This window comes from Oxyura jamaicensis, chromosome 3 (genome assembly GCF_011077185.1).
Source record: "Oxyura jamaicensis isolate SHBP4307 breed ruddy duck chromosome 3, BPBGC_Ojam_1.0, whole genome shotgun sequence".
NCBI lineage: Eukaryota > Metazoa > Chordata > Aves > Anseriformes > Anatidae > Oxyura > Oxyura jamaicensis.
Window position 1 is genome coordinate 89,012,702 of NC_048895.1, and position 15,052 is coordinate 89,027,753.

A 15,052-nucleotide genomic window follows, 5' to 3' on the forward strand; every position below is an offset into this window, starting at 1 on the left:
CCCCCCCCCCCCCAGCCCCCAGTTAGATAATATCTTGAGAATATACTGGGTTTACTGGGTTCTCTCTGTTTGTTTTCACTAATGCAGTGCTCTTCTGCCTTACAATCCTTTCCTGAGTTACTGTCTTCCAACATGCCTTGACAAGCTTCTTTTAAGCTGTGAACCCTTTGGGGCCAGGGACATGTCTTGTTAAAACTCGGGAAATACTGTAGAAGTGATTTTTACCATGCTAGAATAAAATTAAAATATTTAATGAGATACAATAAAACTCTGCACTCAGATACACGGCCACAGCTGCAAAGGTCCAGTTGAGAGTCGAACACACTGATACTTGCAGAATAAGCTGCAAAGGTCTATGCAGATAACTACACATTTTATTATCTTCACACTATAAATGTAACTGATAGAAAGTAGAAACTTTACCATAAATTCATTTTTAGGCAGTTTCAAAGGTTTGGTTTGTGATGCAGTGATGGATACCAGTCTAAATAGTTTATTGACTAATTAATTCTTTATACTTTATCATACTGAATTTGCACATTTCCCTTCAATATCATCTTCATTATGCAAAACTTTTGAGCAATTATCTTTAATACAGCAACTGCTATTAGGCACTTAGAAATAAGAATGTGGATGACGAGTCTTGTGAGGTACCAACTGGCATTAATTATAGCACTGAATTTTTGCACTAAAGTCCTACCTCTGTGGCTTTTTCTTATAAAAACATTTTTTTATATGTTCATATAAATTTTTCTTCCTGATGTATTTTTGGACACACGGTCTTAACTAGAAAACTTCATAATTCTATTTGGTACAAAGAAGGTAAATAAATAGAATTTTAGTAAGTAACAAATCCCAGCCTTTTTACAGGCTCAAAATTAAAATCATATTAAAGCTCAATTATGAATTATATGCATTTATTTACAAGAAAACTGCTAGTACTACTATTGTTAAACCATTTAATAAACCAGAACAGGAATAATGCATTTGTGCATTTTGTCACTTTTACTGGGGCATAGCATGCTCCAGTACACTTCAGTTCAGTTTTTTATGAAGTATTATTTTTCCCAGAATACATTTTAATATGTTTGTTTTGTCATATTAAAGAAAAGCATTTTGCCCATTTTTATTTTGACTTATTATTCGATAAGTAAAACAGTTGCTCACTTGCTTTTTATTTTGTCTGTATGGCAGTAAGGTAAGCATCAAGAGCAAGATCTAAGAATTTGGAATAAAGAGGTGGCTGTGGAACATACTCAATTTCTGTAAGCTCATAGGTAAATCAGATGAATGAATGAGTGAAGAGGGAAAGGAACATGACTGTAGCAGTATCATATATATATATGTGCTTATTATATATATATATAATATATATTCCAAAATATTTTTTTAAGTTTAAAAATGAGCATTGCACATTAAGCGCATGCTATAAAATCATCAAGCATTGTACTTCAGTGGTTGATTTAACAGTTGTTGGCTGACACAGAGCAGTGGAGAAGGAGACTGAGCATCATTGGATTCACAGAATTCCTGTCCTGATACACACTTTTTTACATTTGTCTTGGATCAGTGAATTCCTGAGAGAGACAGTCCTGTCATGGTTGTGCAGCTAAGCTGCAGGACATGCTGCAGGGAAAGAACCAGGAAAGTGGGAAAAGAACTTTAGGCACATGGAAAAGGACTTTTTTTTTTTTTTTTTTTTTTTTTTTTTACTTGTTTGTATGTTTTTCCCCTAAGGAAAATTGGCTGCCCAATACTGCTTTCTCAGTGGTTATTTGTGTGAATGTCTGTGGACAAATCTTGCCTTGATTTGCAGCATTACCTGAAGGAAAATATTGTGTTATATTTTTTGACTATTCACTGTAAACTTAGGGATGTATACTGTTGCTACAAATTAATTCAATGGACTGCTAGAAACCTTTCACTTGATGATACTGGCTTTCTTCTGGCCTTCATTATGCCTGCTGACTCAGCAATCAGGGCTCACTTCAGAGCTGAAGTCAACAGAGTCCTCTGTGTGATGCTTTGAATAGCTGCTGTGAACAAACACAGGGACTTGAGGTGCTGGATGCTCAGTCCAGGTAGTTCTTTGTCTGTCATTTTAGATGTGTTCTTTGGCCATGAGTTCTATGAGCATAGACAACAAAGATATTTTGTCTTGTGTAGTATTACAAATTGTATGAGAAATAAAATGCACATGATATTGTCTCCTAAAGTTGCACCGTGGAGAAATGCCTTAGCTCTCCCACCTTTTGCTTCCTCCATATCTATAAGACACATGCACACGCACATTGTTCACATGAATCCAAAGAGGATTTCCATCATCCTTATCTCTGCAAATCTCTGTGGCTGCTTGTAGATTGTGCTGCTTCTGAATCTTGGTTCAGATGAGATAATGATGGCAACAACAGCATATACTGGTGTGTCCTAGTCAGAAAAGATTGGAGACTGGAGGCTGGGCTGGGCTGTTCAGGAGTTCAGGTGGGCTGAGTCCACAGTCTGTAGATGTGAGCGCATCTTTGTTTTCAAACATAACTGCCAACAGGCCTTCAGAAAGCAGCAGGAAAGAGCAGGCAAACCCAGATTTTGGTTGCCAAATTGTTCTAAAGAGGCTTGTACAAAATTAAGAAGTGCCTCCCATGCAGTGAGACATGGTAGACCAGCTGAATACATCTCAGAACAGGTTTTCACAGGTACACTTTAAGAGCTTGTGGGATAGATGTGATGTCTGAAGAGTCATTGTATGCTCTGTGGATGTGCCTGGGATTTGCTGATGTATGAAGTCCTGAAAAGAATGAGCACACCTTATAGGACTGATTTTTAAAAATATCTTAAAGTAAGCTATAGACATAGTCACAGGCTACCTGGGTAACGTATTATTCCTGTACTGCTGCCTACAAAACTGGCATTTTGTGATCTGTTGATTTTTTGTGTTACATCATATCTTTCATAGGAATGAGGCATGAGGAGTGGAAGCAGTTCCCTAAAGTTGGATTTTCATGAGTGCGGGAACCTCCAGACACTTGGATGAAGCAAATTTGCATTGTTTTCATTTTCCATATTATTTTTAAATACTAGCTGTTTATTTTTAAATATGACTTTTCTTTTTCTTTTATGTATTTTAACTCATAGTAATGTATTTATGATACTGCATTGAAAAATAATATATTTTCAACTATAGATTGTATTTCTAAAGATATCACTATTACTATCTTCATTTCACAGACACAAATAAATGCTAAATGACTTTGTCAGGGTAACTAAGGAGGAATCAATATAATAAAAATGAGAACAGAACTTTTTTCTTTCTCTGTCCTTCAACTACAGCACATGGAACCCTTAGTGCCAAACTATGACATGGTGCAAAAAACCCTGCAATGTGTTCACAGAAGATGTTTTGGAAAATGAAAATCTTCTGTAATAGAAAGGAAATGAATGCCTTGACCTACATGCACATTTATACACAAGTTTAATTTTATTCATAGGAGTAATTTCTCAGAACTCAATGGGATTATTAATTTGCTGCATAAAGTGAAACAGAGATTGAAGTGCCTTCAGAATGAGAACTTATTGTGTACAACATTAACACTATCAGGTTTTTTTTTTTTTTTCTTTCTATTCTTGACATTTAATTGTATTGTTTTGTTTGTTTGTTTATTATTGGCTGACCTTCATAAAGAACTGTTACCGAATATGAGGACAGCTAGTGCTTTTTTTTTTTTTTTTTTTTTTTACAGCTAGTATTTGGTGAATGCAATTTGGTCTCAAACAGATGAAAACAGACAAAGTGGAAAATTAAAATCCATTTATTAAAAAATAATAAAATTAAAATCCAGGAAAATTTGAAAGTTACAGCATACAGTTAATGCAAACAAGACATCAAAGCTTTTACTGTGTTCCATACAAAAGATAAGTTTTAGTTTAAGTACATCAGTCTTTTTACAGAGGTATTGTTCATGTCTTTTTGCTAATTTTTACTATGTTAATATATTTTTAAAGCCATTTTTTCAAAGTAAAAATTGATATAGCTAAATTTACCTTTGAAATGTTTATATATAAGTGGTTTAAAATGGGCAGTTGTAAGGGAATACCATCTGGTATGTAGCTATTAAAAAAGCCCATCAAATTATCAAATGGCAACGTTCATATGCAATTAAATTAACATTAAAAAATACACACACACACACACACACCTAAATTAACAAGTCAGTTCAAACTGTTGATTATGATTAACTGTGTAAATAAGTTTGCCATAATTTTGAATCTCTGTTATGACCTGTAGTGAATGTCAAAGAGGTTTTTGTAGGAGACACACTATAGCAATATGTGAGGTTATTAATAGTACTTGAGGGAATAAGAACTGATGGAACTCACTCAACATTTTGTCTACCAGGTTACCTTATTAATGAGGTATCAATAATAATGAAGAATTACAAAATGGATTTTTGAGGATGTTGGCTGGGATTTGTATAAACTCACTTTTTATTAGTGACTTTATAACCACAGTGAAAGTTAGGACAGATGTGAAATTGCTATGTATTAATTCATTAAATTTATTGAATTTATTGGCTTTTTTTTTTTTTTTTTTTGGTGGCAGTTTGTATTATTTTTGCAATATTTGATCAAGTTGCCTTGGTCACTGAAATCCCTTTGTTTTATAACTTCAGTGAATTATGATCAGTCCCTGTAGTATTATACTGATTAACTTAATAGCAAGCTATGTGCAAAATAAGCAAAAATAAATAAATAACTAAACAAAGTGCACAATCCATCCCTGTCAGCATTCCCAAGACACAAGTGAAGGACAGTATTGCAATTTCTTAGTGTCAGCACTTCTAGTTTTGACAAGGTGCAAACTTTGGTTTGACAGAGATAGTCTTCAAAGAGATAAAACAGTTAGCAAATATTTTTATTTGTTCTGATTTGTGGGAAAGTGAAGGTCAGTTGTTATGAATTGCTTAGGGAGACAGGCTGACAGGAAGATGAAGGGAGAATACTCCAGGAGCCGAAAGATGGAGGTCTTCATCCATTCTGAGAATACCACATTCTTGCATAGAGGCTAAAGGTGCGTGCAGTGAATTAGAGGTCTACTATGGCAATGCTAGGTAAACTGTTAAAATCTTTTTCTTTTCGCATGCTACCTTAATCCAACTGTTGCAGCAAAAACAGAGTTCAATGGTTCAGCTTTTGGGAATGTCCTGCATTCAGTCATTGTGATGTTGTGTACATAAAACCCTCATAAATGGTTACTAATAGTTCCCAAGCAACTTTTAATAGACAAGCAGATATTTAATGTGTTGAAAGAATAAAACAAACAAACAAAAAACAACATGATAATGGCACGGATACAATAAATAATGTTACGAATTAAGTGAACAAAGATGGCAATCACCCTGGCTGACACCAGACAAAGTTGGGTGTCTACAATCACTTATGTTCATTCAGTTATCCTAACTGTCTTAGATTTCTGTCCTAGTGGGGGATGTAGCACATTTTCTGTCCATTGACGACAGTGGCAGCCAAGGCAACTAGCTTGGATCTGATGCCAATGTTAGATGGCTGAAAGGAGGTGAGATAGACCATGCCTAATATTTGTCAGTTCTCCTCATACAGGATTATCCATTCTATTTTTGTATGTATGTATGTATGTATGTATCCATTCTATTTTTGTATGTTTTTGAGACATGAAGTCTCAAAATAACCTATAGACTTCAGCTCGCACATCTATGTGTGTGTTTATGAACACATATGTAAACGTTTGCCAGTTTTTTTTTTTTTAAGGACATGATTCAGACTTTAAAACTTTAACTATTATACATGGTATATGTCATCTGGAAACTTGAAAAGTAAGGCATCACCTAAATCATTTTCCAAACAATTTCAGAATTCTGCCAGCAAGTGGTTTGTCATTTTCCCAAATAGCAGCCTCCTCTGTGTTGGACCGATGGTTAACTGCTACTCACTGCTGAAATAAAAATATGAAGCCTATCCCCAGAATTGTGCCAGGCATTGAGCGCTACATACAAATAGTTCCCTGGATCACTAATTAACTTAGACCATGTTAAATACTATCTTTCCCCACAGCTCAACTCACAGGTAATAAAAATATACAGCTGTAAATTAAATACAAAGGTAAAATACATGGATAAAAATACTTACAGAGCACATAAAATACATTTTTTTTTTTTTTCTTGCTCTTATTTTAACTGGGATAGGATCCACTGTTAAGGAGTTGAACACTATTCTTAGTGTCCTGAAAGCTGCATTGTGATTATGATAACAGAGGTGTGAAGCTTCCTACTTACCACCTAGCTGACATTGCTTACACAATTAAGATGAGCAATATGTTAACCAAGACGGTATAGCCCATCCTTTGTAATTCAGTCTCATAAATCAAGGAAGGAATAGTGTTACAGTATAGATGCCTTCTTTGTGAAAAAAAGAAAAAAAGGGGGGGAGGAGGGGGGGAGAGAAAGACACCAAGTAAGAAAGGAAGCAACCAAAATAAACCAAACAGAAACCACAGGAGGTGCTTTGATCCATAATTCATTTTAGATATTTATATAGCAATTTTGGTTTGTTTTAATTCAGGGCTTGAAGTTAAAAAAATGGCAGATATGGCTCCAAACTCAGCTGCCTAAGATGAGGGCATGGGGTCTATAAGTGCTGAAGTCATTGGTAGCTGCAGGCCAAGAATTTCTTACTCATAGAAACAACAGCTTGTTTCTATGTAAGAGGCAGAGCTTCTAGGTCTTAGTTCCTGTCGACTTGTAAGCTCAGCAGGAACTTTCAGAGGTAATGTATTTTTCGTCTCTCTAGGATAAATCATTCTTCATTCAGGTGGAAGAAGGATGAAAAATCCTGAACTGCATCCTGTTCCTGGTATAGAGACAAAACAGTATAATAAAGCACCTGCAACAGTAATATAAGCAACCATAAGTAACATGTTTCTATACTTTCAAGTTTCATTGATTTGACAGTGAATTCACAAACTATTCTAATTTTAGAAATGTGTGACTTCTGGAAAAAAAATTCAATTAATCCTTTCCACCTCACCACTCCATGGAGGCTCCAATCTGTGTCTGTGGCTTTTGAGCTCTGACTTTGACTGAGGCTTTGTCAGTCCCTCTCAGCAACATCTTCCCTGCTTAGGAGGTCACTCTTGGTCTCTTCAACTGTCTTGGACATGGCCTTGGTGTCTGAGGAAATCATCTGATACTTGTCCAGTCTTTGCTGCCCAGTGCCAGACAATATAAAGCAAATAAAAATTACTGTATATTTTTCTGTCTGTGTAGTATTTTAGATTTGCTGAAAGAGCAGGTGATTTTCTATATTATATTACTAGTAGCTAGGTTTTGACACTTACATTTTAATGTTGTATGAACAATATTTCAGTACGCTGGAAGGTTCCTTAATAAAAGCTATGTATCAGTTATAAGATGCCAGGACCAATAGGTTTAAGTCCTTGAGGTCATTTCAGACTTTTAGGCTTTTTAAATTGAATACATTGAATACATTTTGATTTCTTTTTCGTGAACTGTTAGCATAAATGTTTAAGAAACAAAGACACGGGATGTTGAGTAACCTGGTCTAGTGGAAGGTGTACCTGCCCATGGCAGGGGGTTTGGAATTAGATGATCTTTAATGTGCCTTCCAACCCAAACCGTTCTGTGATTCTGTGATTTTTGTGTATGTAGACCTGATAAGTGCATTGCTAACTTTGATAAAATAAGCAAGTTGGTCTGGTATGGTATGTTTTACCAAATTTTGGCCCATGTCTCATTTATTGCATACAGACCTGCTAACACCCTCTGTCTGTTCAAAGGAGGTGACATTATAGTCACTCACATTTGAAAGACCTTTGGTTTTTCAATGAACTGTAATGATTCAGATTGATATCTAGCAAATTTTACTAATTTACAGCTCCTAATGGCTAATCTCTTTTCATGCTATTTGATTTCTAAATATTCTTTATTCCCTGACCATAGAGAAGAAAAACAACAATTATTGTCACTAAGAATTGTTGGCTTTGCATAGTTTATTGCCTTGTCTTTTTTATATTTGGGATGTAATTTTTATTTCTTTTTATTCCTCTGATATGAGGAATGAGACTGCCATTTTTATTTGCTGAAGTATTTTGGTGGAACTTGCTATATTTTGATTTTAAATGGAAATGGTACATTCCTTGCAAGGAAGATGTGACAAGGCAGATGTCTATTTCCTACATGTTCCACGTAGTTCTGCACCTGTGGCTGCTCAGAAGTGGGAGGGTTACAGTCTCTCTTCAAAAAGAACTGGGAGCCCAGTCACCTTTATAATCTGAACCTGAAGCTCAGATTTGCAGCAAGCTCAGCATGTTAGAAATGTCAACAAGCTTCAGCTCTCATGACTTTCACATTATGGAATCTAGTGGTTAATCCAAACACCTGAATATTTTACCATCTTATTGTGACCATTGTTGCAGAGTATCTTCTTCCAAGGTTGCAACCTTGAGATTGGCAAATACTCTCATGCATCTTTACAGCAGTAAAGATAGCTGTATAGCTATATAGCAGTAATACTTAATTTTCACTTTAAAATTGTGCATCATATGGATAGATGTGCTGATCCTAGTGAAATATAATGGAATCTTTCTGAGACTGAGAAAACAGAATTTATTTTCTGTGTTGTATTTTATATTTTGTTTAATTATTATTATTATTATTTATCAACCATCAGTGCTTTTGCATAAGTGTGGGAGTTTATGTCTTTAAGAAAATATGTTGGAGATTCACCTTCAAGTTACATACACTTTGATGGCCTTGGTCAAAAATAAATGTGGTGACTGTGACACAAAGGTGTATTGTAATACGTAAGTCCTCAAGGGTGGTGTAAAAAGATTTCTATACTCCTTGAACAACTATAGTAATCCAAAGATATTCCATAATCACTGAAGAGAGTTTTTTTCCCCTTGGTAAAAGGAAAAAAAAAAGAAAAAAAAAAGAAAAGGACTACAGCTTTCAGTATATCTCGGGAATATTAAGAGTTAAAACTGAACTACTGATAAATACTTATGGGAAAAGGAAAGAGGCTTCATTATTCCAGAGGATAAGAAGTAACCAATAAAGTAGAAACAAGTTTACAGACCTACAGATATGGAAAATGTAATGCTACTTTTTAATTTGGAAAGTATCACTCACAGTGCCTGTAGTGGTGAATTAAATTATATGTACTAATAGTGTAAATACATTTATGGACAGCCAATATCCAATATCCAAAAAAATATCCAAAATATTCAGTGGATAAAGCTTAATAGCATTTGAATAAATTATTTTCTAAAAAATCACTATCATAGACAAAACCCGAAGAATGCAATCATAGCTTAATACTCACAGTTCTTACAGTTAAGGTCTCATGAACAAAAAAATCTTGGTGATTTTTTTTTTTTTTAATTACACAGTATGGAATTAAATGGTTATTTACCAGTTTGCAAGACTGTTATATATTTTTTAAAAGTCAGCTAGATGTCTTGTTCTATGCAAAACAGAAAAGACTTTCAAGACTTTTTTATTTTAATCTCTGGTACAGTAGACTAGCGTAAGACTATGGTTAATATCATATCAGTAATAAACAATGCAAAACGTTGACAGAGAGATCAACTAGTTCTATCAGTACATTTTTACTAGGCAAATTAACACATAAAACATTTGCCTTTATGTTTCATCCATGTTTTTGATTTAGTTTTGATTAGAAGGTGCATAGTAATTCAACAGTACAGTTTACCAGCTCTGCGTGTTATGGTCCTTTTCATATACACACAATCTACACTAACTTATTTGTATCAGAAAATAAACAGCATATTATTGATTTGTAATGAATAACAGAATAAATTCCATTAGAAGTATTTATTATTCAGAGATTCTTAAACATTAATATGGTAAATATCCATATTTTATCTGTTACAGATGAACAAATTACATTCATGGTTCAGTGTAATCCATTCATTGGTTCACAGATCCTAAAACCCTTCAGGCAGTCTGACAAGTCCACATAATTTCCCTGAGAGCTAGGTTGCACCTTTGTGTATCTGATTTATCTGAAAGATGTGTTAAAAGTATATATAAAAATACTCATGTAGCCAGACAGCTCACTACGGCTACACATCTCAGAAGTCTCTGGGGCACTTTGTTATTCTAAGCAAAGTTGGCAGTAATTTACACTCAATAAATTGGTTCCAGATCCGCCTGTTTCAGATGATATAACAAATAAAAGAATTTATGTGAAATTCCCTTACCTTTTGTCAAAGTGTATTCCTTTTCAGAGATTTGCCATCAAAAATGCAGATTATATGGAGATAAAGAGATTCCCTTGCTCTCCAGAGCATGACAATGTAATGGATCAAGAGTTTATACATAAGCTATGTTTTGCTAAAATCAAATAACATATAATTAATCCTTTTTTTTTTTTTTTTTCAAAATTTTTTTTTTTAAAATCTGTTTCTCATGGTGTGAAGTGAGTTTAACTGACTGTAATATCTGCTCTTTAAAAAAAAAAAAAAAAGGTTTCAGATTTGTAGCAATAAAATGAGATGTGTCATTCATAATACATTAATAGACCTTCCATTAGGTACAGAGAACATGGTCGATAGAGACAGATACAATAATTTATGATTTCTGACAAAAGAAAAGTAAAAAATAGGTCTTATAGTTGTCAGGACTCAACTACGAAGAACTAGTCTTATGTATGGTTCGAAGTCTTTTGATGTGTTACAGCTTTATACAGAGTAATAGTTTTTTACAAAGTAGATTAACTTAGCCCAGCAATTTGCTCCCATTTTTTTTAGGCAGATGCAAAGAAAGACAGCTTGCCTGTCTGCAAATTTTAAGTTAATGGGAAAAAAAGGGCTTACAAGAATAACAACAGAAATTATAAATGGATACAAAAGTGTGAAATTAAGCAAATTTAGACTGAAAGAAGAGCAGTAATTATCTCATGGTGATAGTAATTAGACTCGAAACATTAAAACAACAACAACAAAAATGAAACAATGAAACAAACAAACAAACAGAAAAAGAAAATAATTTATAAGGGACAACCCAGCACTGTAAAGAAAGGGATATTTTAAATAATGTAACAATTCTTTTATATTTCTGACTTCACTAGCTCTGTGATTATGAATGGACATCATTTTAAGAAAAAGGAGGGAAAATGTGCTTTGTTCAGATGACAGAGATATGTGTGCATACATATGTCTGAGAGAAAAATGCTTCTGTGAAGTTGCCTGTATACATCTTATTATCTGAAAAAAGTACAGGGAGGAAAAACTACCAACTTTCAGAGCAAATACATTATAGAGATCCCAGAGCACCAGCTGCATGACTGCCGATGAACTTTAAACTGCAATATGAGGTCAAAACCATCTTGTATCTCTGGTATGAGCATCCTCCATGACCTGAAATCAATTAAATATTGGAAATAACAGAAATCTTTCTTGCCCTTCTCCCTTTATATTGAGTAAAGCATCAAGTGGCTGATGCAGGTAGTGTCTTTATTATTTCCATTAGCTTTGTGCCACTTGAGGAAATTCTCTTTTTCATGGTGCGAACTGAGTTTAACTGACTGTAATATCTCCTCCTTTGACTTTTATTATTTACATATTGTTTTAACTTCAGGAAATCTTGAAAATATGCAAGATACAACTATATTCATAGATATCAATATTTATGGACTCTATTTCCTTAATCTAAGTGAATGTAAATGAACTTTGTACCATTTTGCTAGTTACTGGCAATGGTAAATTTGTAAAAGCTTTTACTATTTTCTCTCACAGCAGGTTGATAAGACTCATTGCTACAGTATAATATTTTTGCCCCTTTTTTTGCACTTGAAATGTATTATTTTGCATTTATTTGTGGTTTTGTTCATATCACAGCTTTGCAGCTAGATCATTATTTTTGGAAGTGCTTCTTTATGGTGCTCCTCACAAGTATATCAATTCTATTAGACATATCGGTGCATAAGACCTCTTCGTCTAAAACAAAATGGATCCTATTGCTTCTTTATACATATGCACAGGCTATGCATATCTGTTTGTAGGTATCAGGTGGAGTAACAAGTCAAATGTAAAACATTCTTCATTCTATATTTGTGTATGCATAAAATATAAGAATGGTATTTATTTACATGTTACCACTTTAGTTTTCACTTCAAGATGTTTTTTGAAAACCATAAAATAACTTTTTTTTTTTTTTTTTTTTTTTTTTTTTTTTTTTTTTCCTGGCTGAAAAGACATTTAAACCCAGGTTGGTATTGCTTTTGTTGTTTTAAATATAAATAAATAAATAAATAACATTCAAAACTGCGTTCTGAATCAAAGCAATATTAAAACAGTAGTGAATAGGGGACAAGTATTTCACTTGCTCCCTGATAGAAAGTGGTAATAGATTTGTGCCCTTGCTATCCTTCAGTATTGAAGATTTTAATAAAATAAAACCAAATATTGGAACTTTTGAACAGTGATAAAGAAACAGCACAAAAATACTTGCTGAAACTTCTAGCACATGTTATCAGATCATTCTGTTGTACAATTCACTTACATGTATCCTTCTGGACATTCAGTGAGAAGTATTGCTATTTCTAATTTTACAGATTGAATTGGTTGTTTCCATACAGCAAAATGCTCTCTTTAGGCAGTATCATATTTGCAGGACCTGGTGCCATGGCCTTGCACTCAGCAGAAAAGTAGCAGTTTAATTAACATTACTGTGTTGCCATTAGTACCAGGTGATTGCAAGGTTTTGGAGACTTGAGACCTTGCAGGAAATAATGTAAATTCTTATAACAACAATGTAGCAAATCCATCATGAGACCTTATGGGAAGAGAAAGTGATTTTGTTTTAAGAGAAATAACTCTTCACTCACTTACATAAAAGCATATTCGCAACAAGCACCAGTATGGGTTTATCCAAGTATTCTGCTCAGCCTTCAAGGATCAAGGACATACCCAAGTGGCCTGGAAGGATTTCTTGTGATGACATGGAGACACTGTCTATTGAGTTGGTATCATGCCTCCTGACTTCCTCCCATATCAGTAGCTGTAATAGTTTTGGACTTCCGAAGTGCTCTTAGGAATAGACCTTAGTCAGGCGTTTTATTGTTGTTGTTTGTTTTTCTTTCTGTCCTGTCCCTCCTAGTGAGTCATTTGGATAGATTAAACTTTCTTTTGAGTCTGTACTTTTGCATCTTAAGGCTTCAATCCTGCCCAGCATATAGCCTCTCATTAGTTTTGTTGATTTGAGTGTCCGGAGTAGCTGCATGACCTTCTTGATGTACTCACTTAGGTGCTATACAAAATATTTTTCTTATGTCTTTCTTCTTCTGTTTCCACACCCAGGCATTTCCATTGATTCTCCAGTCTCATTTCTTTTGCAGTTCTCTGCTACTTAGGTCAACACAATGGGCTTTTGAATTTGCACTGTATGACTCAAATGAGTTTTTAAAGCTTTACTGGTAGACAATACAAGCAACCAGTCTTCAACAATAAATATCCAAGTCCTGGTCCTTTCATTAGTGGGTCCAGCAGAAAAAGGAGGTGATCATTTAAGCAGCTTTAGTGCATTATTGCACAAATCAGGAAAATTAAAATTACTCATAGGCAAATAACCAGGGTATCATTTTTTTTTTTTTTTTTAAGTCTTTATTTATTTATTTATTGGTAAAAACAGGATCTGCAGGAAAAAGGCGTTTTCCTCTGATCCACAGATTTTTATTTATCTATCTATTTATTTATTTATTTTATGTATTTTTACTTGTCATGGGAATCTAGAGATTTTTGAATAGGACTTCAAATTTGGTAACCTTGTACTAAAGATATCCATACATAGAATCATCTTAGTATTCAAAAGATTTTACTGAGTAGATCAAAAAATGTATTACATATTCTAAAAAGTGTTGAAAGATAATTTAAAAAATGCAACAAATGAGTCAGATGTACCTGTAATATAGTCTCTTGAATCATTCACCTCAGACCAAATGTTATTTAAAGTGGCCTGCAGGAAAATGTTGCTTTAGTAATAATTATTAAAAAGTCCGCCCTTCATTAGCAAATTAAAAGAAGAAGCCTGGATAATAATCTACACAGCAGTGCATAATGTATTTTTTTTTTCTTATTCAAGACCAAATTGTCCTTGATGAACTTAAGATGTGAGTATGATCACAGCAGTTCCTTTCCCCAAGTCTGTAAAATCACAGTTAAAATGCTATACAGCAAAAATGCTATACAGCAAAGATAAATAATACAGCTTAGAGAGTTTAATAAATTTTTCAAGAAACTTCAAATATAATTCTAAAAAGGCATTATTCTCAGATGACTTGGTGGTTTCAGGAATTTACATGAACTCAATAATCCTCAAGCTGCAGTTTGTATACTCTGTTTTTTGAAGGTGTTATGTCTGTGTTGTCCACTTTTACCATTAATATGCATAATTATAAGTTTTGTTTCATTACAGAAAAAACATAATATTAAAAAATCTATTCAAATAAAACCCAAGCCTTTTTTTTTTTTTTTTTTTTTTTTTTTTTTTTGTCTTCTGTAATTGTACTGAATAAGCTTGATGGTGTACAAAAAGTGTATGTACTAAAAAGCATTTTACTGAACCAACATAGGTTTAAGTATGTATTCACTTAAGATAAACTTGTCCATAATTCTGCCTGCTTCTCTGAATGTGTACAGTGATACATGATGGAGAGATGAATTAGTAAATATTAATTGACTGGGAAAACAAAACAAAACAAAACAAAACAAAAACATTTTTCATGCTACGAAATATTAGAGCATATCTAACAACATTAATAAGAGCTGTAAATTATAAATTGGTACTTGTGATTTTCAGAACTTTGTGCAGAGCATCTCATTTTTCATATGCATATTTACTTATTTAATATTTTTTATTTAATAGGCTGTTCCTTCTGTAACTGTGGAATCTTCTGGAGTTTTTGTTGGGTTATTAAATGTTACTTGAGATATACAAAAGGTGATAGGGTAATTTGGTAGTAGAGGAGAGTCAGAACTGAT

At 33.7% G+C, this 15,052-nt stretch overlaps 2 long non-coding RNA genes across 2 annotated transcripts in view; both read left to right on the plus strand.

Moving 5' to 3' along the window:
• LOC118165038 overlaps positions 1–15,052 on the plus strand; it is a 67,010-nt gene that overhangs the window by 20,195 nt on the left and 31,763 nt on the right. The gene's annotated exons all lie outside the window — the stretch shown is intronic.
• LOC118165042 lies at positions 4,693–6,445 on the plus strand. The gene is made up of 2 exons (XR_004749832.1): positions 4,693–5,644; positions 5,683–6,445. It is a non-coding gene; the product is annotated as an uncharacterized LOC118165042 (long non-coding RNA).